This window comes from Pteropus medius, unplaced genomic scaffold, assembly GCF_902729225.1.
Source record: "Pteropus medius unplaced genomic scaffold, Ma_sr-lr_union100, whole genome shotgun sequence".
In the NCBI taxonomy this organism is placed as follows: domain Eukaryota; kingdom Metazoa; phylum Chordata; class Mammalia; order Chiroptera; family Pteropodidae; genus Pteropus; species Pteropus medius.
Genome location: NW_024354500.1, coordinates 22593018 through 22595952, shown reverse-complemented (window position 1 = coordinate 22595952; position 2935 = coordinate 22593018).

Sequence of the window (2935 nt, the reverse complement as noted above, 5' to 3'; positions counted from 1 at the left end):
TACAATTTGTATTTGTTTTGGCTGAGAGATGATAGAACGTGTTCTAAAATTCATGTAACTGCCCATAATGAGGGTGGTAGGGATCCTTCACTGTAATTATTTTGGCCAGATGGATTGTAACACGCAATCACATTTCTTTTCATATTAAATCTGACCTGTGTCCATATGTTAGACTAGTAGGAAGTAACCAAAGGGAAGGATTCACAGCTCCTTCATCTTAAATATTAGACACACACACAGAATTAATAATTCTACAGTCTTTCTCACTGGAAAGGAGCTATTCAGACATTAATGGCCTCATGGAAAGAAAATTAGAAAATCCAATCAGATATCATGCTCCTGCTTTGGACTGCCATTATTTTTGATTTGGTGGCAAAGTATTGTTTTTCATACTAGTCTCATTGGTCCTGTTGCAAACCCTATCCGTTTCAGTGAACATGCCCTTGATCATCCAGATCCCTAGCCAGACTGCAGTGTCTGTTCTCAGAAGGGCACGCCTATTTTTCTTTCCTCCACTACAATCACTGAGCTCTGCATGACACGGTCTGTTGTAAATGTTAGGCACTTTTAAGTCACTGAAACACATATCTATTACAGGATGTGTTTATTATATTATCTACTGCAAATAATCAGTAAATTATAAACTAATGAGAAGTACACAATATATGAAAAACCCACATAGATCCATTTTCTCCATATCTTCCCACCCATCTCAAGTTAGTTCTCTAAACCCTTTCCCATCCTTCCAACTAAAAATTAGTTCTTTAAATTGTTTCTCAGTAATTTATAAAAAATTCATAATGAGTATTACATTGCCAGTAATACCAGTAGTTATCATTTTAAAATGAAGATAGTGCTAGAGATGTAAATCAATAGAATAAAGGTGTTCAGCTTTATTTCTGGTAGTTTCATTAATTCTTAATACTTCTAAATATACTCTGTGTGGCTATTATAGCAGTCATTTTCTAGATCCTAAAGAATAAAAAGATTAATATGATATAGACTTAGTCTTGTAAAACACTTCATCTAGTAAGGCAGACAAATATGTCAATCACATAAACATTTTAGTTGCCTCATAAGGACAATGGTAAAGTATCAGGAGCAGAGACCAAAACAACTAACTCAGAAAATCTACACTTGGTAGCCTTTAACCAAAAGATTCATTTCATTTTTACTATAAATAATAGTGGTAAAGAAGTAGGGAAAAATTATCCTGAGGTTATGGCCTACACTGTTGTAACAGCTACATTCAGAAAATAGAAAAATATGTAAGCTATTTTTTAAGTGGAAAAGAAAAGGAATTGATCAATTACATGGGAGGAGTGGGGAGGAGAAATAAGTCAGTTTGAATTATTGGAATTCCACATTGGAAACAATAAGTTTTTAAAACATGCCATATTCTCTTTTTACTTTTCCCAGTAATTGGCCTAGTTCATCATAGATATCTATAAACATGGAATACACTTGGATTTGATACTGAAAAGGTGCAGAATGAATCACTGTTCATATTATGTATACTGGGCTATCTTAGTAGATTTTCCAAATTTATTTCTAGCTGTATCCAATGTGGTAATTTAAATAGTTTATTTAGGCAATATTTGGTATCATTTTTATAAAAATATTTCGTTTGCTGATAAATTTCTATTTTGTAGAGTGGTATATAGGTGTGTTACATGATTAATTATGCTTTTTAAAAGATCATTCTGTCTTATGGGCAGAGATTATACCATAAGTATAAAAGAGTGGAAATAAAGAATTAGAATGCCTTTAATTATCCTGGCTTGGTTGAATGTGGTTATGGCAGAGGTAATAAACAGTGGTTACATTTTAAAGGTAAACCAAATAGGAACTGTGGATGAATTGGTTGTGGCATATCAAGGACACGTAGAATCAAGACCAGTTCTTAGATAATAAATTTTGATAAACTTAGTGGCTGAAAACAATATACATCTATCATCTCACAGTTCCTCTGGATCAGGTGTCAAGGCATAGCTTATTGAGGTCTTCACTTAGGGTCTTCCAAGGCTGTGATCAAGGTGTCAGATTGTGTCCTCATCTGGAGACTCTTTTGGAAAAGAATTTGCTGCTGCCTACCTCACTCATATTATAGGCAGAATTTATTTCCTTCTGTTTTTAGGACTGAGGTCACCAGTTTCTTCCTGCCTGTTGGCTAGAGTTGCCCCTCAGCTCCTACAGGCCACCTTCAGCTTCTTGGCATGGGGGCCTCCAAACATGTCTGCTTACTTCTTCAAATACAGCACAGAGAGTTTCTAAAATGAGTCCACTAGTAAGAATGCATACCATAATCAAGTGACATCTTGTCACCTTTGCCACATTCTGTTAAAACTTAGTCACGTGTCCTACCCACACCCCAGGAAAGGAGACTATACAAAGCCATGAATACTAGAAATTAGGGTTCATGAGAGTTAATAATTCAATCTGTTTACAATAGATGGAAAGTGATTAATTTGGTAATGATATCGTTATGCAGTTGAACTAGTCCTGAATCACCTAACTTCAGAGCTTTTGTTTTTAAAGGAGTCAAAAGTTCTTACTCTTTAAAAAATCCTTTTGGTAAAAAATCATGCTACTTCCAGCCAAAAATATCCTGTTTATCATAGGGAAAAGAGATGTTAAGAACTTTTCTCTAGAGGGCCTCTATTTTCAATTTGAATTAGAGGCAGGTGATCAATTTGGATCTATCATAAATGAAGGTTGAGCATAGCAGCTATAGTGAGTGGGGATGAGAGCCAAATAGGATCACATACAAGAAATGTGAAGTAGTGTTAGGAGCAGATGAGATTTAAAAACCTGAGTATTTAGTCACAACAATTTGCAAACAATTTTTTTTTCACACTACTCAATAGCCTAGATATGAGTAGAGAAATTAGAGAGTTAATTGGCTAAATAAGAGCTGGTGAAGAAAGAAAGCTTA